At 39.7% G+C, this 24,706-nt stretch overlaps 1 protein-coding gene across 1 annotated transcript in view; it reads right to left on the bottom strand.

The window, feature by feature from the left end:
• Positions 1-24,706, bottom strand: part of PPP2R2B (protein phosphatase 2 regulatory subunit Bbeta) — a 401,537-nt gene that overhangs the window by 280,491 nt on the left and 96,340 nt on the right. The window lies entirely within an intron of this gene.

The following is a 24,706-nucleotide window of genomic DNA, read 5'->3' on the forward strand; positions in this document are numbered from 1 at the left end:
TCCTTAATACTGACTTTGACAATGATTTTTTTAAGTAGGGCACAAAAACACAGGTAACAAAAGCAAAATAAACAAGTGAGACTATGTTAAACTAAGAGTTTCTGCACAGCCAAGGAAGCAGTCAAAATGAAAAGGCAACCTATGGAACAGAGGATGATATTGCAAATGGTATAATCTGACAAGGGCTTAATATCCAAAATATATAAGAAACTCATACAACACAGTAGTAAAATAACAACCTGATTTAAAAATAAGCAAAGGACCTGAATAAACACTTTTCCAAGAAGACATACAAATGGCCAGGAAAATGTGCTATACGTCACTAATTGTCAGGTAAATGCAAATCAAAACCACACTGAGACATCTCCTCATACGTGATACAATGACCATTAGCAAAAAGTCAAGAGATAACAAGCGTTGGTGAGGATGTGGAGAAAAGGGAACATATATTGTTCAGGGAAATGTAAATTGGTACAGCCATTATGGAAAACAGTATAGAAGTTTCTCAAAAAGTTAAAAATAGAACTACAACATGATCCAGCAATTTTACGTCTGATTTCCAAAGGAAATAAAATTTATGACCTCCAAGACACATCTGCACTCTCACGTTCACTGCAGCATTATTCACAGTAGCCAAGATATGGAAACAACCTAGTGCCTATTGATGAATGAATGGATAAAGAGAATATGATATGCAGCAGACCCTCCATTTCTGTGGGTTTCACAGCAGCGGATTTAACCAAGGATCAAAAATACTCGGAAAAAAATTGTGCATAAAGATCTAAAAAGCAAAACTTGAATTTATCATGTGCTAGTACTATTTATATAGCATTTACATTGTATTTATATAGCATTTACATTGTATTAGGTATTTTGAGTAATCTGGAGATGATTTAAAGTATATAGGAACATGGGTATAGGTTATATGCAAACACTATGCCATTTTATATAAGGGACTTTAACATCCATAGATTTTTTGTTATCTGTTGTGGGGCAGTGGAGGGTGGTCATGGAACCAATTTCCCCTGGATACTGAGGGACAGCTGTATATATTGGTCCCTAAAAACAATATATATAATGGAGTATTATTCAGCCTTTAAAAAAAGGAACTCCTGCCATTTGCACCAACACAGATGAAACTGGAAGACATTATTTTATGTGCAATAATCCAGACACAAAAAGATAAATAATGCATGATCTCACTTATATGTGGAATATGAAAAAAGAGTTGAACTCATAGTAACAGAAAGAAGTGTGGTCACAAGAGCTGGGGGATGGGAGAAAAGAAGAGATACTGGTCACAGGGGAAAAACTTTCAGTTAAAAAACGAATTCACCATGGAGACCTAATGGACAGCATGGTGGCTACAATTAATAATAATGTATTACATACTTGAAATTTGCTGAGAGTAGATCTTAAATGTTCTTAACACACACACACAAAGGAACTATGTGAGGTGACAGATATGCTAATTAGTTTGATTGTGGTAATCATTTCACAACATATAGGTACATAAAAACATCACATTGTATAACTTAAACATACACATTTTTTATCTGTCAATCATACTTCAGTAAAGCTAAAGAAAAAAAAGTAGAGCAAAAAGATAAAGACAGAAAATATTAGAGATAATAGAATTAGGAAATATTCTATGAAGCCCAACATCTAACTAATAGAAGTACCAGAAAGGGAGAATTAAGAACTCGAAAAGAAAGACATTATCACAGAAATACTGTGGAAGAGAATTTCCCCCAATTGAAGAACGTAAGTCTTCAAGATCGAAAGGATCAATTGGGTATCTGTATTAATTATTTTAGAAAGACCAACAACTACATAATTACTGTGGGTTTATGGACCACTAAGGATAAAGAAAGGTTCCTAAAAGTTTCCTGGAATTAAAAACAGACCATTTATATGGCAGTAACTTTTAGATTGTCATTGGATCTCTTCAGCAACATTGGTCACTAAAAAAAAAATAGTGTAGCAACAACTTTCAAATTTCAAGAGAGAGTGGTTTTCAAACAAAAATTCTGTACTCTCAGTTAAGTGACTGAATGGCTGAGGAACCTAAAATTTATTGTGGTATGCCATTCTTTCGCTAGCTGCTTTACTGGAAATTTCAACATTCCTTCAAGAGAAGAATTATTTTCACAATTCACAGATGAGATCTGAGCATAGGTCAACCCAATGAATAAGTGGCAGAGTCAGAAAAGGTACTTAAGTCAATCTGACATTCTTCTTCCAGAACACATCATGGGACCTCTTGGAGGGGTGCATATAGCTCAGTGGTAGAGTTCATGTTTAGCATGCATGAGGTCCTGGGTTCAATCCCCAGAACCTCCACTGAAAAAAAAAAAAGAGCATATCATGAGACCTCTGAAGACACAAAGCCTGACTAGCTTACAGGGTGAAGGAGCTGAGGTGTGGGACGGGAGACAGTCATCCATTATTGGAATTCGGGGTACGGGGTAGGCTGTTGCCATTTGCAAAGGAGCATTATGTTCTTGTTACCTTGGCAACTTTCAAACCTTAGTGTTGCAGTTGACGACCTGGGTAAATAGAACTGAAGAGATTTCATAAATTAAGGCACACCCAATTTTGAAGTCAAACTTGCTCAAGAAGCTCCCATTCAGGATCACCAGCTTATGGGTCTTAACTCTAAATATCAGTACAAATAAATCCAAACCAAAGCAAAGACTCTTCTACACTTTAATGCTCTTTCTACTTCAACCTATCTCCAGGACCCCATTTATTTACTCACAAAACAGATACACATTTTATCTGAAGACCTTCTCTAGGCCTTAGGTCAACAATGATGAATGGAATACAAAAGTCTGTGTCCTCATGAAACATTCAGTCTCTGAAGACAACAGCTGGATTTGGTGAGAGAAAAGAATGCAAGAGGGGAAGGAGACTTAGGTAGAATCCTCAAGGAAGGGCTCTCAAGGAGGTGAATATTTCAGTTAATTCAAAGGCTCCAGCTACGTGAAGGGTTGGGGTGATGGCTGGTGCATTACAAGAAAGAGAAAGCAGTTCAAATACCCCGAGGCGGTGAAAGAGCCTGGAGGGTTCAAGGAACTGAAATACTGGCCAAATTCATGCAAAGGGAGGAGAGCCCAAGAAGCCACTGGAAAGGCAAGTAGAGCCACTACATATCAGGCCTCTAGGCTGTTGTAAAAAATCAGAATAAAATCCAACGTGTGATGAAAAACCTCTGAAGACCTGAAAGCACCAGAGGGACATGAATTGATACAGGGCCCTGTGTTTCATCCACTTTAAGGAACTCATCACTTGCATGTTTCTCAGGTCTCTCCAAATTGATAAGCTCAGAAACCACCTTTCTCGCCACAAAAGGCTCTATATCTTTCCATTCCTCTCTCCTCCCTCCTGTCCTTTCAAACATTTATTGAGAATCAACTCTTGGTCAAAATACTTCCTATATTATTCAAACTGCAAAATATTACCATCTTAATGTTTTCAGTTTTCTCACCCCCACATCCAACCAGCAATGACCTCCTATGAACATTACTGCAAAAATCTCTCTCCAGTTTGGCCCAGTTCAGGCTTTTATTACTGCTCATTTACTACTAGTAATAATAGCAACAGCACAGCAACAACGACAACAACTATTACTACAAGTACTCACAGGCGGTGCTTACCATGGAGCAAGCTTTGCTCTATGCATTTAATATAAATTAATACATTGATTTTTTCACAAAAGTCCTAAGCAGTCTGGCTCCAGATATACTGCGGTACACTGCCTCCTTATAGTGTTCCTACTGGTTGCCTTTTCTCTGTCCTCTTTCCAATCCACCCTACCCACTGGGTTGACAGACTAATTTCCCCCACACAAAGCTCTGACCAAGCTAAAAGCCATGCGTGGTTTCTCAGCACTTTCAGGACAACATCCACATTCCTTAGCAACGTCCACATGACCTGGTTTGACTCTACACTCCCCAGTTCTCGGCCCACGTCTTCACTATACATAATAAATGTTCGCTACCCTGGAATCAATAGATTTGTCTAAGTATCCTAATGTAGCAATTTTCAAGTTGTTTTCAGGGATCCCTAGGGATCCCTGAAGCCCCTTTAGGGGATCCACAGATCAAAACTACTTTCCTAATACTAACATGTTGTTTGCCTTTTTACTCTCATTCTGTCACGAGTGTACTTGGAGTTTTCCAGGGGCTACAGGATGTGTGATATCACAACAGACTGAATGCAGAAGCATCTATGAGAATCAGCTGTTTTCTCTTGAGCCAGACATTAAAGAGATTTACAAGAAATATAAAGCAAAGCTACTCTTCTTACTAATTGAAAAAAATTATAGCCATTTTTCATAAAAGTATATTATTGATGTTAATATGTAATGGATTTATTATCATTTTAAAATAAATTAATAAGTATTTCTAAAATCTCCATTTTAACTTCTAGTAGAGTACATATAAACAAATATTACTCACATAAATTAAAGCTCTTTGGGTTCCCCAGTAATATTTAAGGTTGTAAAGCCGTCCTCAAATAGTTTGAGAACCACTGTTCTAATGGTTAGGAATATACGCTTTAAAGGCAGATTGACCTGGAACTTAAACTGTGGAGATACTGATAACTTTTTGACCTCAGGAAAGTTGAAGTTGCCTCAGAATTCTGGTTCCTCAATAGCAAAATGGAGATAATAATGATCAACTTTATAGAGTAATAGAAAGAAAATGCTCGAGCCAGAGTTGGCACCTCATACACTCACAATAGGTGGTGGGTTCTCCCAATATCATGATCAATACAATAATTATTTCTATTGTTATTTTCTAAATATGCTCTGGCTTTCCTGTCTCTGAGCTATTAGTGATATTCTTGTCTATACAGGGACTGTTCTCTTAGAGGCTTCTCTACCCCCTTGAAAGCCAACTGCAGTAGAATAATATTTTGAAGAATTAAGAGGTAACTCTCACTCCTTCTCAGCCTATCATTCAAGGAGGAGAGGTAGCCCTCTCTGTACACACAATTCAGGAAGAACCAGAAAGACCAAAGTGTTATATTATTTATTAATTTCTAACTAGATTTTCATAACTTATAGCAGGAATATTAATCTTAAGAGTCTGGTGCTTGAGAGGGGAATAAATATGCCAGGAAGACTGAAAACTTGGCATTTATTCTACAAGGAAGAAAAAGAGGGAAGAATGCAGGTTGATTGCATCAGAGCATTATTATGAAAGGAGACCAAAGTCTATCCACGGGGCAGGAAGCAGGAAGAGGGGAAGAGCAAGTCCACCAGATGGACGTCCCTGACAAGGTTCCTCATGCCCAGGCCTGTGATGAGCAGATGAGTGAGAGAAGTTACAGACGGACTGTGGGAAATCTCACAGGCAGCAGTAGGAACTTATGCCTCAAGTTCTAAACTATGGCCCAGGGAGGCTGTAAGCTGCTTGGAGATGGAGGAGTTTCATGTCTAACCAATATGGTGGCTGAGTGACAGATGTAACAACTGTTCATGCAGACTGACTATGGACATCTGCTTGGAATCTTGCAAGTTCAGCACAGGGTAAAGCGACTGCTAGAATTTCCTCCAGCTCCTTGAGAGACAAGCAGAGACAGTTAAGAGCACACTGGTGGACCCAAGGTGCCGGGAATCAAAATGAATGCATGGACATTGAACTGGAGGTCACTGAAAGATCACATTCAGCAGCAGCAGATAATACCGTTAACATCAGGAACCAGATTTGTTTTTAAAGTCATACCCAAGCCATGACTGGAAGATATTTGATAAAGAACTTGTATCCACCCTATTTAAAACAACCCTTGCAACTCAATAATATAAAAACAACTTGATAAAAATGGGGACAAAATGGTTGAAGATGCTTCACCAAAGAAAGTATATGAATGGCAAGTAAGCACATGAAAATATGTTCATTATGATTAGTCATTAGGGAAACACAAATTAAAACCACAGTGAAAGCATTGCCTACCTGCTAAATCTGCTTAAAGTAACTATATCAAGTGTTGGTGAGGATGTGGAGCAACTGCAACTCTCATACACAGCTGGTGGGAATGCAAAATGGCACTCTGAAAAATATTTGACAGTTTCCTGTAAAGTTAAATGCACACCATTCAATCTACTTCTAGATATTTTTTTGGGAGACATAAAAGCATATGTCCACACAAATATTTGAATTTTAATGTTTATAACAGCTTTATTTACAACAGCCAAAAACTGGAACAACCCAAATGTCCACCAAATGGTGAATACTATAGTACATTTACACAAAGTTAACACTGCTCAGCAATGCAAAGGGACTAACTACTGATAAGTGCAACACAGATACATCTCAAAATCAATATTGTTAGTGGGGGAATGGTGTAGCTCAGTGGTAGACTGTGTGCTTAGCATGCACGAGATCCTGCGTTCAACCTCCAGGACCTCTATTAAAAAAAAATTAATAAATGGACCTAAGTACCTCCCCCTACCCCACTAAAAATACAAAAAAACCTCCACAATGTGGTAAGCAAAAGAAGCCAGAAACAAAATGCTGTATGATTCCATTTGTGTGACATTCTAGAAAAGGCAAAACAATAGGTGACAACTGGCAGGTCACTGGTTACCACTGCTAGAGGGTGGCAGGAGGGGACTTGCTTCACATTAGCAGAAGGTAAGTTTTTGGGGTGATGGAAACGCTCTCTGTGCTGTCCAATATGGCACACCCTATCCACAGACAGCTGCAGACTACCTGACATATGACTCTTATGACTCAGAGACTAGATTTTTAACTATATATAATTTAAATTCAGCCTAACATGAATGCAATGAAAAGTTGCAATGGACAACTAAGTATGCTTAGAACAACATGGACATTTTAATTTATCTTCCAACTGTGAATTTTATAAAATCTAAATCTAAATCAAGTGTTTCTGGTGAAAATTTAGTCTGAATTGGGATATCTTATATGTGTAAAATACACAATGGATTTCGAAGAATTAACCTAAAAAAGATATAAAATACCTCACTCATATATTTTCATATGGATTGGATGTCAAAATGATATTTGTATCTGCTAAGTTAAATAAACTACATTATTAAAATTGATTTTCCCTGTTTCTCATGTTTTTTCATGCAGTTACTGGAAAATTTTTAATCATGTTATGAGCTTTAATGAGCTTTACATTACATTTCTATTGGACAGCATAATGTTATATAATGATCGTGGCGACTATTATAAGATACCCGTTGTCAAATCTTACTGAATTGTACACTTAAAATTAGCAAAATTTCAGGGAGGATATAGCTCAGTGGTAGACTGAATGCTTAGCATGCATGAGATCCTGGGTTCAATCCCCAGTACCTCTATTAAAAAAATCAATCAATCATCAAACAATTTTTTAAAAACTAGCAAAGTTTCATAGGTTAACTACACCTCATAGGATGGATTAAAATAAACAAAAAAAACCCCAATTCATATCAAAGAAGAGCCATCAGGTTAGACTAACAAGATGAATTATACCTGAAGCAGAGGAAGGATAAAGTGAGTGACACCTGGGAAGGACAAATATGTGTTACTTCCCATGCGGAAAAGGTAAGTGACATCTTGAGCAGGAGCAAACCGAGTTATACCTGGGAGGGGGCGCTGCAGGAATCCTGGTCAGTACAGAAGACCTCAGCTGATTCCCATGAAGACAGAGTCTGGAACAGGGATGCTATTCTGGCAGGAAGGCAGAAAGTCAAGGAGGGTTGGATGTGTGTTAAGTTGAATGTTTACAACCAAAATTATCGGTATAAATCTGAAAGCCACTGGATTACCATGAATTGGCAAAACTGCACCTTCTACCATCCGCTAAAGTGGAAGTTAAAATCAAGAAAGAAAGTTGCATTTTTGGTACCAGTGAGTTGCTGGACCCTTTGTGACATATAAACCATCTACCTGCCCTTTCCTGAAGGCCTGGCTCATGCAGCACTTTCTCCCAGAGTTTCTCCTGGACCCTGGTCAAAATTTGAATATTTCCTCTATTAGTGTTCTCCAAGGTTGGTTCACATTCCTATCAGGAATTTTCATGTAGTGGACAGTCCATGAACATTTGTGGAGTTGATGTCATTACAGCTGGGGCTAACTGACAACAGCATTTATGTGTTGTCTGGTCTTCACAAAGTTGGAAAAGAGGCTGAAGCCAAGTGGGTAAACACGCTCTCAGACGCCGACCCACTGGCTGCGGTGTGTTAAGCACCAGCCCTGTGATTGCCAAGTTCCCTTACTTGGAAGGGCCCTTCTCCCTGGCCCTGTCTAACTGCTCCTTTGTCAAGGCCCACCTCTCTCCTTCCTTCTTCCATGCACTTTTATTTTCTGCTCCTTTGAAATCCTGTGCTACTTTATTATTGAGCAGTTGTTAAGTTATTTCCTGTTGTTTCATATGTGTTTATCCTGCCTCTCCAACCACACTGTGAAGTTCTTGGGGGGCCTATTTCACTCCCACAGTAGGTAGCACTTGGTGAGGCATTCAAGCTGGCTGATCAGGGGTTGGCTGCACTGAATTCCCTAGGAGAAAAAAACTCACACTTTTTTCCTTCCTTATAAATAATAACCACTGTAGAGGTGATCTGGTGAACAGAATAGCAGCAGGGACCATTTTATGAACATGCCCAAAGTCAAGTTCTTGATATACCATTCCCACATTTTGTCTTCTAAAATCAATCAATGTGATTCCTAAAACCACGTACCCAGAATAACATGAGGCACCTCAGGGTACCACAGCAAACTCATGGGGTGCTGTGGCAGATTTTAGAGGCAAACACACCTGTCAGATACCAGGAAAACTATTAGCTTGAGGTAGATATCACAGTGCCAACATTAAATTGCGCTGCATGTTGTATCTTTGCCAAGTACGGTTTTCAGTGGCTGCGTGATGGAAACCAAGTATGATGCAAAAATCAACGTAAGAGCAAATCTGATTCCAAGGTTCAAGAAATTGTTGCAGTGCTCAACAGATGCACATGCCCCCATTAGCAAGTACTCAAGAAAAATTAAATTAAAAATATGTTTTCCCATCCTCTGACATAAGTCTTGGCAATGTTCTCCTAGGGCAATCTACTCAGGCAATAGAAATAAGAGCAAAAATAAACAAATTGGACCTAATTAAACTTATAAGCTTTTGCACAGCAAAAGAAACTTGAAGCAGAACAAAACAACAACTTATGGAATGGGAGAAAATATTTGCAAATGATGTGACTAACAAGGGCCTAATTTCCAAAATATATAAACAACTCATACCACTTAACAAAATACAAACAACTCAAATGACAAAAAGCCCAACCCCAAAATGGGCAGAAGACCTAAAAAAGCAATTCTCCAGTGAAGGCACAAAAATAGCCAATAGGCACATGAAAAAAATGCTCAATATCACTAATTATTAGAAAAACGCAAATCAAAACTATAATGAGGTATCACCTCACACCAGTCAGAATGGCCATCATTCAAAAGTCCATGAATAATAAATGCTGGAGGGGTGGGAAGGGGTAGACTGGGATTTCAAAATTGTAGAATAGATAAACAAGATTACACTGTATAGCACAGGGAAATATACACAAAATGTTATGATAACTCACAGAGAAAAAAATGTGACAATGAGTGTGTATATGTCCATGAATGACTGAAAAATTGTGCTGAACACTGGAATTTGACACAACATTGTAAAATGATTATAAATCAATAAAAAATGTTAAAAAAAAATGCTGGAGAAGGTGTGGAGAAAAGGTAACCTTCCTACACTGCTGGTAGGAATGTAGTTTGGTGCAGCCATTATGGAAAACAGTATAGAGATTCCTCAAAAGACTGAAAACAGACTTACTACATAATCCAGCAATCCTACTTCTGGGTATATAACTGGGAGGAACTCAAATATGAAAAGATACATGCACCCCAATGTTCACAGCAGCACTATATACAATAGCCAAGACGTGGAAGCAACCTAAATGTCTATCGACAGATGACTGGATAAAGAAGTTGTGGTATATTTGTATAATGGAATACTACTCAGCCATAAAAAAGAATTAAATAATGTCATTTCTAGCAACATGGATGGACTTAGAGATTGTCATTCTAAGTGAAGTAAGCCAGAAAGACGAAGAAAAATACCATATCATACCACTCATATGTGGAATCTAAAAGAAAAAAAGAGAACGTTATGAACTCATCTACAAAACAGAAACAGATTTGCAGACATAGTCAATAATCTTACGGTTCCCGGGGAAAGGGGGTGGGAAGAGATAAAGTTGGGAGTTTGAAATTTAAAAATGTTAGCCACTATATATAAAAATAGATTTTAAAAGTTTCTGCTGTGTAGCACAGGGAACTATGTTCAATTATCTTGTAATAGCCTTTAACAAAAAAAAAACCATGAAAACAAATATATGTATATATATGCATAACTAAGACATTGTCCTGTACATAAGAAATTGACACATTGTAACTGATGGTACTTCAATTAAAAAATAAATAATTAAAAATAAAAACCATGTTCTTCTAGTTTTTCAAAATGTTACTGAATTGTTTGGACATAAATACATGTTAAGTTGTTCCAACCTAACTACTTAAAAAAGGAATTGTTAGACATTTATTTTGCTATAGGAGCTCTGAGAACCCGTTACTGTGACCATCAGAGCTCTGCAGACTGAGAGAATTTAGAGGTCTCTGCCCTGTAAGGTTCATATTATTGTTCTCTCGTTCTAGAGAAGAGACTGATGACCTGGAGTGTGGAACAATTTGTCCAGGGACACACACTAGTGAGTGCCAGACCTGAGATTCAATTCCAGGTTCCCCTTAATAGAAAACTCATACTCCTAATCTCCTGCATTTACTTTAAGATCCTGGGGATCAGCTCTTGGAGACCATCACCAAAGAAAAAGCAGGTGGTCCATGGAGAAGTAACAGCGGGGGAGGAGTTCCCTTGGGGGGAAGAGAGGGCAGTGGAGGTCACAAAAAGAAGCAGGGTCAGTGACCCCAGCTGTTTCTAACCTCTAACTATTCCCACAATAGAAATTTACACTGAGAGATTAAGTGACTTACTGGAGGTCCCTTGAGGACCTCATCCATCCTCCTAGACGATGATACCCTTCCTACATTAAAACCAGGAGGAAGAGGAAGTTACTCAGTATTAGCAACAGCAGTTCTTGAATTCAGTTCATTAGCTTCTGGGGTGTTCCTGGATTTCAATTCTAACCTGAATACACTTCAAGGAATAACAATGTGACCCTTTTCTTATCCTGATGATATGGGAGCATTTTCCTCACAATTACGCATGCATTACTATCCTCTTAAGAGGTCAGTAAAACCTTTCATTCTAAAATCTGATTTATTTGCATCCATAATCTTCCTGTTAGTTAGACAATCTGCATAATACCTTGGCATGAAATACTTTAACTAGGCTTTCCAAAATAGAGAAGGAAGACTCCTTAATGATGGAAGGCATTAATTATCTTAAACAGGAACCCATTTGCAGATTAAATCTGCCAAGAGGTCAGCTTGCAGCTGCCACTGTGTGGCAAACCCCACGTGTCCTCCGCATCACGTACTGTGACATATCTTGAGAAGAGTCAGGGTCTTTTCCAGTCTGCTGATTCTCTGTTTCAATTAGAATAGATTTAAGAGTCCCCAAGCTCTGGTTTCTAGGTGGCCTTGTACAATGTTATTAATAATTCAATCATACCTGTGCTGATAACAGATTACATTTCTACCAACCCACAAAAAAGGCCCAAATAGATTAAGGACTACCTCATGGCTAATTTCTTAAGCAGTTTTCTATTTGATTGACATCCATTTACCTAATTGCAGCTAGAAGATTTAATTTTCATTCTGTTGGCTTAAAATTAATGGGAAAAACCTGTTTACTTTTTAAATATTTGACTCATTCTTTCTCATCTCCTGCATAATGCCGAGATAGTTCACTCCATGGGCTGAATCCTGTATTTTATCAGTTTTCACTCTCTGAATTCATTGCAGCTGTGTCTAGCTATTTACAGTTTGAATCCTCATATGAAATTTAATTTTTCATTGCAAATAATTCATTTGTATGAGAGCCCAACAGTGAGGAGGGCAGTAGAGTGTTCATTTGGAAATTCTTTTTTATTTTTTAAATGAACTTGTTTCCTTCTTTTCCGCTTTCTTTTACTTGGATCTCCATGAGAAGATGGCTGTTAGCCGAACCTACTGTGGTAACCATATCCCGATACGTGTAAATCAAACCATCATGCTGTCCATCTTAAACTTATACACTGATATGTGTCAATTATATCTCAATAAAACTGGGAAAAATACACAAAATTTTAAAGATAGAAACAATTTTTAGGGGCTCTATAGCCCTGGTTTGATCATTTATGAACTGTGAAGTCACCCGGGACAGGTTACTCAACCCAGATTTGAGAGAAAGTAAGACAAATAAGGCGCCTTGTATGCAAAATTGAAGGAGGTGTTCACTGCTGAGGTTGGGGCGTGACCCTGCCAGTGAGCACCTCCGTCCTTAACTTTTGTGTTCCAGGCTTGTAGCTTGCTTCACTCTAGTCCTGGCCCAGATTTCTGAACATCAGTTGCCTTATGGGCAAAAGGGTGCTAATAACAGCCATCTTCCCCATGGTGGGGTAGTGAGGATGAAACGAAATAATCCACAGAAAGCCCTTAGCACACTGCCTGGCACATGGCAAGCACTCAATGGTGTTCCTATTAATAGCATATTATTGTTATGAACTGAATGTTGTGTGTGCCAACTCCCACCCATCATTCATATGTTAAAACCCTAATCCCCAGTGTGATGGTATTTGGAGATGGGGCCTTTGGAAGTGAAAGGGGTTACGAGAGTAGGGTCCCCCAAGATAGGATAAGAGGAAGAGATTGGTACTTGTTCTTTCTCTACCATGTGAGGACACAGTAAGAAGGCGGCTGTCTGTAAGCCAGGAAGAGGGCTCTCTCCAGAACCCAATCATGCCAGCACCCCGGTGTTAGACTTTCAGCCTCCAGAACTATGAGAAATAAATTTGTCTAAGCCACCCAGTCCATGGTATTTTATTATGGCAACACAAGCTGATTAAAACAATTATGTTGTATCATGAAATTTGATTGTGTTACCTCCAGCCTTTTAGTGGTTTCTTATGTTCCTTTTAGAATAAAGTATAAAATCATTAACATCTCCCCAAAGCCAAACATGGTCTGGTCTCTGCATACCTTTCCAGCAATATCTTCTAATACTCTTTTCGGAGAGCTCTGCTGTAAACACACTGGTCTTCCTTTGGGTTCTTGGATGTACTATGCTCCATATCCCTCTGCCTGCCACAGGGCCTTTGCATAGGCTGTTCCCAGTCAAAAGGGCTTTACCATACCTTCTGACAGAGTTAACTCTACTTCATTCTTCATATCACACTTCAACCATTATTTCCTCAAGGCTTAGATCAGATCTGTCAGATACTTTCTTGGTTTTTAAAATCAGTTATAATTGGTACATATGCACTTATTTGTCTGATTATTTGATTACTGTCTCTCTCTCCCACTAGATGTTAAACTCCAAGAAAGCAGGGACCTTTTCTGCTTTGATTAACAATTTATGCTTAGAACAGGAATGTGTCAGTGGGTGTGCCTTAAATAATTGTTTAATGAATGATATAAAAATAATATTGCCACTGCTCTATCTTTAAGAGGGCTATTATCAGCCAGGCACAGAGCATGCACTACCTCATGTGGGAGAACACTGCCTTTTATATTAACGTTCTTACTGCCTGTTTTTCCTCCTAGTGAGCCCAAATGAGTCCTCTCTCTACATGGCCACACTTCAGCCCTATTTTCTTCCACATGCAGTCACCTTCTTTGCATATTTCTTAGTTCATTAGTGATTGTTGAGCACCTCCAATGGGCAGCACATCAAGCTTGGCTGGGTAAACACAGAGAATAAAGGTACACTCTTTGCACTTAGGGTTCTCTCCGCATTGTGGGGGACAACCTACACACACAGAGCCCAGATTTAAGACAGTGTATGTTAAATTTCTTAGAGAGGTGACAGGATAGTCTAAGGAGAGGAATCTTCTCATTTAAGGAATCAACGGCCACTTCCTGAAGATGGTGACTTTTTGAGCTAATACCTGAAGAATAGTAGGAGTTATATACTCAGAGAGTAGAGGGAAGAAAACCAATATTCTCAGTGCCAGACAGCAAAGATGAACGAAGGATGTTGAGGCATTCTGTGCTTTTGCAGAGATGTGACATTGGCTCCAATTTCTTATTCTTTCAACTATTCGTTCATTTATTTGTTTATTCATTTGTTCGTTCATTCATTCATTCATTCATATAAAACCACCAATGTGCAAGCACTACCTTGGTATGGAAATATATTAGGAAAGAAGACAAATCTCATGCTCTTTGGGGGATTATATACTGAATTCCACATGTTTAAATCCTATCTGTATGCAAGAAACTCTCACATAACAGGCAGGAAATGTTGCTAAAAACACCACTTGCTCAGCCCTGTAGTCAGATACCTGCCTAACGCTTCATTTCAGGCCATTCTTGAAATGCAGTTGTCCTGTGGAGACTGCCTGCTCAGAGGGCAAAATGTTTTAGAAGCAAGACTGAGTTTATATTTGACTGAAAGCATCTGTTTACTATGAGTTCAGAAGCACAGTGAGAGCCAAGCACTTAAAACAAAGATAATGCTAAATAAATGTTCTTGGTATCATTATTTGGGAGGTGGAGAAGGCAAAGGGAAAGGAGGATTGGTGGTTTGGAAAAGACATCTTCACATGCAACTGGCTTGGAGGAGGGGGACTTATGTTCAAGGAAGAGAGGGAAAAATCCTTGGGGCTTATTGTCTCCCATTTGAGTGACTGGTCATTTCAGTCTAAGTTTCAAACTAGCCCTAAAGCCAAGGCAGAAACACTTAAGGAAGTTCTCTGCTTAGTTAGAATGGAAAGAAATAGAGGCCAGTATGTGTTTCTAGGAAGAAAAATCTCTTTGCACCCTAGACCTCTCTACTTTCTGATTTCTGGTTTTTAAGGATCTGTCTAAACTTGTCACATTAAAACAACTCCTGCATCCTCCCACTCTCTTAGAGCCCTGAACCCAAAGACCCCACAGCGTACGGTTCGTGATTTAGACAATTGTCTCTATCCTGAAAAGATGAAATTGAATTGAGACATGGAGAATTTGAGGAACTTGGCCATAATCTCAAATAAATGCAATAAATATATTTCCGTTACCACTCAGTAATTCAAGTTCAAGAACTAAAGCTGAGCTCTTAAAAAAGAATATGAAAAGGAGTATGTATAACAATCACTATGCCATGCACCAGAAACTAACACAGCACTGTAAATCAGCTATACTTCAATAAAAAAGGAAAATAAACAAATAGATTAAACTCTTAAATCTTTTGATGAATTAAACTGCAAGAAGACATCCTTTCAAGCAATGAGACCGTCTATGTCCCATTTACCTCTTATGTTCTACTGACGTGGGACTAGCTCAGAGCTTCCTGTTCCCCACGTACGAGGTCTCTGGCAGGATTGTCAGCGGGGGCTCACCTAGCTCCAAATCTATTTGTTATGAAGAATCAGCAGAGAGAGTGACATATGGTGGCGAGCAGGTGGATTTGAGAGGCAATATTAACTATGTATATATGAAATCACAACAAGTATAAATATTTAATTTCCAATGTTTGAAAGAGAAAAGAGGGTTTCTTTGAAAGTGGACTTAAATGCATATGTAAATTAATTATAATTCTTGACATCCCTCGCACAAACCATTATTTCGGAAAATGATGCAATCATTTCAAACTAATATTGACATTTTGAATGTTACAATACTTTTAAAGATTTATTGCAGTATATGTTCTCCTTCCCCTAAAGAGGGCCTTCTAGCATGAGTGACATGAAATGCAAAAGAAGCCACGTGGTTTGTATTCATCAAGCCCGTGTAACCTAGGCTGGAGGAAACCATCCACAGGGTCCTCTGGGAAGCAGGGGTTAGGGAGGCTGTAGTTGACACAACTGTCCCACTGGACTGCATCCTCGCCCCTTATTACCACCTGTATAAAGGTCACGCCCAAAGTTAATGATCTGTATGTTTTCCTGGGCACCATCTCTCATCTCTGGCAATCTCTACCTTTAGGATGTGTTCACAATTATCTCCAAACTTGATCTGGTACATCCCACTAAAGAAAATACTCCAAATCTGGGAACCAAATAGATACCAAATGGGGTAATGAAGCTGTTGTCACACACAAAAATGTTGTCGGCCAGGTTGGCCCTAACTTAAGTATGAAACATCTGTGGATAGGGACACTGGCAAAGAATAAAGGTCATATGCTGGTGAATAAATATTATAGGGTTGGGTTTTATGAACAAAGTCATCTTCTTTGACTACTTGGAGATGCACAAAGCAGATCTAGTATCCCAAAATGAGCTCCAAAGAGACCTAGGAGGAGTTGGTGTCTCTGATGTGGCACAGTTTGAGCCCCAGGCACCTAAAGTCCCTCTCTATCTCAAAAGCATCTTTCCAAGTAGTCCACTCCTCTAGGCATTAGAACCACCAGTGGCTTCCACAAAGGCTATTTTCAGTCTCAGTTAAAAGAGATACATTCCAGAACTAAAATCCAAGATGTCACTTTTTTCTTCCCTCTTCTCCTTTTCTTCATATCTAATTTATCAGCAAATTCTGTGGTTCTACTTCCTACATAGCTCTCAAACATGGCCTTATCCATCTTCACTGCCACTGCTCTGGTCCGAGCCACTATCATCACCACCTCCATGAGGAAGCAACAGCCTTCTCACTGGTCTTCCTGCTCCCATGTTTGCCCTGGGCCTGCTCTGCCAAGCAGCAAGAGAAACACATTTAGAAAAAAAAAGTGAATTGGATCACACCGTTGTACTGAAAAATCCTCCATTGTCTTCCCCTGGTGCTCAGGATAAAATCCATATTGCTTACTCTGGCATTCAACTGAAAACATTCTTCCCACAGCCCTTTGCATGCCTAATTCTCCCTCATTCATTCATCTTCTCCCTCTCCCACCTCATCAGCACAAAGTCATCCTCCCTACAGGCGCGTGCGCATGTGCGCGCGCGCGCGCACACACACACACACACAATACATACCCCTTCCCCCATCGCCATTTCTTCATAACAATTTCCACTATGTGACATTTCAGTCCCCTAGGCTTTAAGGCAATGTCACGAAGCTGCTGTTCCTTTACCCTGAATTTGGCTGCCACGTCCAGGTGCAGACTTAGAGGAAGATCTGCTCTGATCACTACACCTCCTTCATGACCTACTCATTGATTAACTGCCCTTTGTTCCCTGACAGTATGTGGTTTGGTTCATATATTGTGCTATATTCTGGGCCAGTATAGAAAAAAAATCAACGGCCGCTGGCTCCTTCCCTTCTGCCCCAATTCTTGTGCTTGTCTCCTCCTTGTAAATTATTTAAAAATTAATAACAAAAACAAAAACAAAGAAAATCTCCATCTCAACACTGTTAATGCCTCCTTCTCTCCTCATCCCTTTTGGCAATGAAAGTCTTTTAAGAAAAGGGACACCTCCTTACCCCGAATGCCTCTCACCCTTCCAAGGATGGTGAAGAAGTCCTGCTTTTACAAACTGGGCTTGTCAGACACGTGGCTTTCACTTTGGGGCCAGCTATGCTTCCCACAGAAAGCTCTTTGAAGACAGTGCTCTAGTATAATGTCCCTAAAGGAAAACAACTGTACTCACTTTGAAGTGGTTCATACAACATCTGGCCCATAGTTGGTACTCGAATATCTGTTATCAACACCACAATATTCACAACCAAAAGATGCAATGGGTTAATATTTTTAAAAGGTATCTGAGTTATTTCAGTTCTTTCCAACTCAGAAGAATAAAAAAGGAAATTCTAAGCAGATGTTACCTATTTTTTTTTTAGAATGTTCTATCTTTCTGAAGGTATAGTACGGTCTCATCATAGATGTAGTTAATCAAATGATTACAAGTATGCAGAGTTGGCAGAGAAGGACAGAGAAATAAAGCAAGTCATCTCCCTTTGTCCTTCTTTCTTTGTCCTGGTCCCTGTACCCCTAGAGCCAAACCCAATTATCTGGTATGTGATTGGCACTCAAGATATATGAATAAATGAATGAATGCTCCCAGCTAGTATGGGACAGAGCCAGTATCCTAAGCCAGATTCATCTGATTACAAGTCATGTGTCACAGCTAAACTGACTTCCTTCATTCACCTGAGTAACCGTGATGTTGTTTTCTGTCGCCCCTCTTTGATTCTTGCTGTATGCTCTCCTGGACTCTCATGATCTGTATTTGTGTTTTTCTCACCAAGTGCCTGTAGGTGCCTCAGGGCAGGGTCATTCCTCATACCACATTCTTCACAGCAAAAAAACAAAACAAAACAAAACTGTCCTATGCATTGGTGTCTATCAATTATCCTGTGTGCAATTAAGAAATTCATTTTACAGGTAAGGATCCTGATTGATAGAGAGGTTCAAAATTATTGCCAAGGACATACCATTCACGGCAGAGTTGGTTTCAGAACCTCATCCATGTGGTCCCTTCACATTCTTTATTGAGCAAGGAGGATGACAAATAAATAAATCATTGGTCTCCTGGCACCCAGTCCATATTCTAATACCACAGTGACTGCCAACTTCATCCATCTCAATCCTTTGGTTCAATCACATTTCGTCTCCTAGATGTAGCAAGATCCGAGGACAAGGAAAGTGAACAGTCTAATGAACTTAGAACTATTAAGTTCTTCTTTCCTCACCTTTGACCAAGCCCTGTCAAGATATTTGCTCTCCAAAGATGCAAGGTATTTGTTTAATAGTAAAATGCCAAGCAATGTGACATCTCCCTTCAGTCAAAACAAAGGTTATTCATCTAAAACACATATGGATCTGTGTTATTGTGCAACCGACCTGAGCTTTCCACAGGTGTGCTCTCAAACTTTGTGCGTTAGAATGTACCCCTCTTCTCATCCCCACCCTCTGGCCCTTTGCCTTTTCTGGAAAACAGATAATCTGGCCCACCTGCATTTTTGTATTCAGGCTCCAGCAAGGAAGCCATATGAAAATGACAGAACTGTCAGAAAGAATGACGACTTCACTGCCTAAGAAGCATGTGAATTCACGGAGGAGGGAGCCAGGCAGAGATGCAAAGAATCAGGAGGAAAAATAGACAGGAGGAGAATTCCACTTTTGGGCTTCCCACCTCTTCTGCACGCTGAGAATGGTTTTACCCGCCTTTTGAAATTACCATGTTCAATGGGGAGGGTACAGCTCAGTGGAAGAGTGTATGCATGACATGCATGAAATCTTGGGTTCAATCCCCAGTGCCTCCACTAAAAAAAAAAAGATGGGCCATATAAAAATATTTTAAAAATCATGTGATATCACTTATATGTGGAATCTAAAAAAATGATACAAATTCTATTTACAAACCGAAAACAGACTCAGGGACATAGAAAACAAGCTATGGTTACTAAAGGGGAAAGGGTGGGGAAGGATAAACTAGAAGTTGGGGATTAACAGACACATGTTACTACATATAAAATAATAAACAAGGACCTTCTGTATAGCACAGGGAACTATATTCAATTTCTTATATAGTGGAAAAGAATCTGAAAAGAAAAAAAATACATGTATGTATATGCATACCTGAATCACTTTGTTGTACACTTGAAACAAACATTGTAAATCAACCATACTTCAATAAAAAATTTTTTAAAAAACCAGAATTACCATGTTTGCCCCATAACAAATGACTTTTAAGTCTCTTTCCGTAGTACCTGGGAGGATTTTTTTTTTCCTTTTAACTGAAAGCAGATGATGATAATGATAGTACCCATCATTTATTAAAAGGTGGCTAGATAGTAACACTAGGCTAAGAATTTGAGTGTATTATTTTACTCAGTCCTCATAATTCCTTTACACGTCACTCCCATTTAAACCCCTTAAGGACTTCCCATCACCTTTCAGGCAAAGTCTCCATGTCTTAACATAGTTTATGAGACACAATACTCCATCAAGAGTCTCTCCATCAAGGATGGAAAGACTCCACCCTTCGCCTCTCTCTCAACAACCTCATCTTAAACCACTCTGCACCTCACTTGAATGGTCTGGTCTCATCTATACTCAAACACTTATGGTTCTTTCTATGTTTAGTGTTCCCTCTTGCCGATAGGACTTTAAATACATTCCCTGGCAACCATATTTCTTCCACCCTTAACCTGGCTAACTCAAACTTTCTCTCAGACCTTGCATATCTTTTTCTTGAGGAAGCCTGTTTCCCATTCCACACAAACTAGGTTGGGTTCTTTGTTGTCTGTTCCATGATTCATTCTGCTTCCTCTTTTATAATGCCATAGCTGCAGTGATTAGTTACATACAACCTTTCCTGCCAGATTTAACCTTTGTGAAGGCTAGCAGGTACCATACCTTCTTCTCCACAGTTGTTTCCCTACCATCTAGCTGAATGCCTACCACATGAGCAGACCCTGAATACACACATGGAAATCAATTAGTATGTGCAAAATCTGTATATGAGCATTTCCATTTCACAGATGAGGAAACAGGTTAAGAGTGGTTCAGTAACTTGCCAAAAGACACACAGTTCTCAAATAGTGATGACAAGGCTGGAAACCAAGACTGACTCTCATACCCATGTTCACAGTCATTCCATGGCAATGCCTTCTCAGAACTTCCTCCAGCTCTAACAGAAAAAATAAAGACAATTACTATAAAATATTTATCTTAGCGAAAAAAATTGGTAGAAAAAGCTGCTGGGAATCAGGGGGATGATCTTTCTCCCGTCTGGTTTCAGAGCTACCTGAGAGAAGCTGGGAGACTTTGAATCTTTTTGCACCCTGGGTACCATGGTGTGCTTTCTCCAAATATTGCTACTGTCTCTCAACTAGGTGGTAGTGGATAACAGGCAACTGATAGCTCTTTTAGTCCTCCTCACAGATCTAGATGGAAAAAGAGAAAGTGAGTTTTTCACCTTCTGAGAGAGGTTGCCTAGGCAACAGAGCAAGAGCAACAGACCACCCAGCTGAGACATGCGAAAGCATCTCCACCATCTCCCACAATGATGTCCACTGCTGTGAGGCAGCAGCCAACTGTGTTCACACATACTTTTAACAGGGTGTGGATGAACGATTCTCCTGTCCCAGCTGGACACACTTTGTAAAGGCATCCCCACGGACAGCCAACCAGTATCTCCAGATCCTTGCTATGTGGTCAGGTGAACAGCCCAATGTTTGATTTGTAGATTTTGCCAGAAGAGCAACTCAAAAGATGAAAATAGCTGAGGAGTTCCAATTTTGTGGCTGGTAATAAGAAAAAATATGGCCACTGGATTGAACACTGGCTTTCAAGATTGTTAGACCAGTTTGTACATGATGGCAGTCCCTTTACAGCTCTGCTGCTTCATACCTCAACAAGTCATTTAATATCTCAATCCTGAATTTGCTCATCTATAAAATGGGCTTATAAATATAATTACTAAAGGTTTTTTTGGCAAGGAGTAAGTGAGAAAATGCGTGGAAAGTGCTTAGCATAATGTGTGGCATTTAATCAGCACTTAATAAATGAAAGTTACAGTAATTATTGTAATTGGGTTTATTTGAGTTCCTGAAAAGGTAATTGAACAGAGAGTTGAGCAGTCTCCTCCTCTGAGTCTATTTGCTGATATAAGTTTAGTGCAAAAGCAGGTGGGTGTCCCATCGGTCCCTAAACAGTGACCAGTGGCGGGGACTGTAACTGCCCGTAGCACAGGCTGCCTTCCCCATGCACTAGAAAGCCTACCCCAGCCCTGCCTGCTAAGTGTGAAGCACACAGTGGGGGCAGGAAGGGCTTGGTGAAGCTGTCAACAATAGGATGGGCAGGCAGTTAAAAGCACCATAGGCATCTGGATCTTTAAAGGAAGTGGACCCTCCTAGGAGTCATTAAAAGAGTTCCTCTGGGAGGGCAGTAACAACCCACCACCTGATTGCTTTCTTTGGATGTACTTCCAACTGAGTCACCCCAGAAGAGATGCTGTTCTTTGCTGCATCACGGCATGACTGCCAGTTGCTACTAGAAAATGGCTTTTTACAATGGCTTGCTGGGGTGTGTGTGTATGAAGGGAAGAGGCTGGCCACAGGGGAGGGAGCCACAGAGCAGGATGAAACTTCTAGCAATCTATTCCCAGCCTCTGGCACACTGTTGTGTTCTATTATGCTGTGTGTGTGTGTGTGTGTGTGTGTGCGCGCGCGCGCACGCATACATCAGCAGTATTCATCTACTTCTGAAAAACAGGTCCAAATCTCATTTATTTCTATTAGAAAATTATTCTTCAGGCGTAACTTAGATTCTCTGAAAGCATTTTACCTTTCAAACACCAAAACCTCTTTGGAGAGAATTAAAATGGAAAATGTGTAAATGAGCACTTCTCCAAATTAAACAGTTTGTGGCTGAGAAGACCAAATTAGCCTTTTCTAGGGTGCACAGTACAATACAATGGCCCTGGTCTTTGTTCTTGAGTAAAAAATTTGAGAGAGGAAAACCATTCTAGAATGAATAACCTCCAAGTGCTAATCTTGCAAAATGAATGCTTGTGACTCATTAATATTTGTAAGTCATCTAGTTGTTGTTTTTTTTTTTTTTTGCTATTTTGAAAAACAAACTACAGGAAGTACTAATTAATAAAAGATATCATGTCTTATTAACGTTCATAGAGTAATTACCAAAATCACAAATCCATCTGCTAAGTAGTCAGCAAACAAGACAAATGACCATGCTCAGTTAAACAGATTAGCAAATGCCTTTGGGAGTATAATCTAATAGCCCCAACTAAGCCATGAATCAAGCAGCTACTCCTTTTGCCACGAGGACAGGCCACCATAATCCTGTCCTCCGTGTGAGGCAACACAGAGCAGTGGAGGCAGCTGGCAAGTGGCCGTCTCTGGAGAGAAGGCAACTCATGCAAGTGTCAATGCTATTCATGTAACTTTCTCTTACAGCCTTTGTACTGACACAGCAGATTTGGTTCCTTTAAAAGATGTAAGAGAAAAGACCCAAAAGATGTCACCTAAAGTTAAGCACAATCCCAGTAGCTTCCACATGTCAAATGCCTACCAGCGAGTCTTCTCAGCTCCCCACACAGAGAAGAAATTTCACCTTCCTGCCAACCTCCACGTCGTCTCATTCCTATATTTCTTCCCCAACATCAGTTACCTGCACACAGTTTACACCTTCTCTCCTAGACAGGCATCTAAAGAACAGAAACCAAGTCTTCCTAATCTTTCAATGACAACAACAATAGATAATAATGATGATGACGATGGTTGTGATGAATATGTCACTAGAATGAGTGCTTTAATTTATTTAACTTTTAGTTCTTTAATTTTTGTCATTTAACATTCACAATAGCTGCACAATAACATTCACAATTGAGGTACCTCCTCACTTCACACACATGAGGCAACTGAGGCTGAGAGAGGCCAAGCAACAGAGCTGGGATTCATTTCTAGGCCTGAAAGATTCCAGAGCCTTGTTCTGAAGCACTGTGCTAGACTGTACCCATCCTGTACAGCACCTAGGTCAGAGCCAAGTACACAGCAGACACGGATCTACGTCAGTGGAATAAGTGAACATCTTAATATCTACTCACCCCTGGATCCCCTTGGTAGTTAAGGTAGAATCTTTGCAGTTTTCACTTTCCTGTGTATTTTTCCTAGGTGTGCATGATGTTAAGGGTTATTATGAGTACCAGATATCTCAAAATGTCAATAAAAGCTCCCCTTACCTTTTTTACATCAGAAAATAAACACCTCTCCCGGACTCTACCTCCTAGTTCAGTGTCTGCCAGGATGATATTCACAATGGGGCACATTTGATGGCTTTGCATTTGTACTGATGTTACTCACATGTTGGACTGCAAGCTAGATGGCAGGAGGCAGCCCAGTGTTCTCGGCACCTCCACCCAGCTCTCTTCATCATCCTGGGGTCTACAGTCACATGTCATCATGTCACCAGCTCAGGACCTGGTGGCTGCTGACTTCACAATAGTCAATGTTTCCTATTGGTGCGGAGGAGTGGGCTCTGCCTGGTTTAACCATCTCAGCCCACCATCTTCTCCCTCCATCCAGTCACAGTATCTCTACCATGCAGCTCCTGTGCTTGGAAGACATACACCCACTGAGCCCCAGAGTAGAACTCAGATTGGCTTAAGCCAATCAGCACACTCCACTGGTCTTGCTATAGCGAATAGTTCAAGACAGAAGACTTGGTTCAAGCCAGTGAGAAATACGGAGACGTTTGCAGGGCCTACTGGAAAAATGCTTCCAAGCTCAAAGAGCACTCCCAGGAAAGAAACTCTTTCTCCTTGCTGGACATTTATGTAAAACAAGAAAGATCCAGAAGGTAGGGGAAATCATTCTGAAACTGTGAATTCAACCTTAGGACAAAGCAAGATACTACAGAAGACCAAGAAGAAAAATGGAAACAAATTCTTTTTGATGACATAGCTGAGCTCTTTAATCAAACCCTGCTCCAAAGCTTGCACTATTTCCATTTTTCAGCTACATGAGAGTCTGAATTCTTTTTTTCTTTTTTGATGAAGCCTGTTTTGAGCCAGTTTTTTTTTTCTGACTGGAAACTGAAAGATTCATATTATATCTGGGTGACAACTTGATTCATGCTCATCATAATATTAACTTACTTTTTTTCAGAA

The sequence above is a fragment of the Camelus bactrianus genome, chromosome 3, assembly GCF_048773025.1.
Source record: "Camelus bactrianus isolate YW-2024 breed Bactrian camel chromosome 3, ASM4877302v1, whole genome shotgun sequence".
Classification (NCBI taxonomy): Eukaryota; Metazoa; Chordata; class Mammalia; order Artiodactyla; family Camelidae; genus Camelus; species Camelus bactrianus.